Source organism: Mastomys coucha, chromosome X (genome assembly GCF_008632895.1).
Source record: "Mastomys coucha isolate ucsf_1 chromosome X, UCSF_Mcou_1, whole genome shotgun sequence".
In the NCBI taxonomy this organism is placed as follows: Eukaryota; Metazoa; Chordata; class Mammalia; order Rodentia; family Muridae; genus Mastomys; species Mastomys coucha.
The window spans coordinates 92,674,084-92,674,298 of NC_045030.1; the positions used below are offsets into that span (position 1 = coordinate 92,674,084).

At 46.0% G+C, this 215-nt stretch overlaps 1 protein-coding gene across 2 annotated transcripts in view; it reads right to left on the reverse strand.

Moving 5' to 3' along the window:
- Positions 1 to 215, reverse strand: part of LOC116093594 (melanoma-associated antigen B4-like) — a 6,047-nt gene that overhangs the window by 5,131 nt on the left and 701 nt on the right. Inside the window, exon 1 of one of the 2 annotated variants that reach the window (XM_031375141.1) lies at positions 50 to 152. The exons of the other annotated variant lie outside the window; for it this stretch is intronic. The gene's annotated coding sequence lies outside the window, so the exon portion shown is untranslated. Of the gene's footprint in view, positions 1 to 49; positions 153 to 215 lie in introns of those variants that run through there. 2 annotated transcript variants of the gene reach the window in all.

Below are 215 nucleotides of genomic sequence, written 5' to 3' on the forward strand. Positions count from 1 at the left end.
AACATATTAACCCCCTTAAAAGGGGTAGAGTCGGGTAATATAGACTCACCAAAGCCACGATTTAAGGGTCGGGAACTATGCTGGTAAAAATCTGATTAGACCACTTCCAGAGCTGGTGGGAGAGACCTCTGTGGATAGACCCACTAAGGCCACCGAACAGGGTCGGAGACTTGTTCTCTCAGAAAACATATTAACCCCTTTAAAAGGGACAGAGT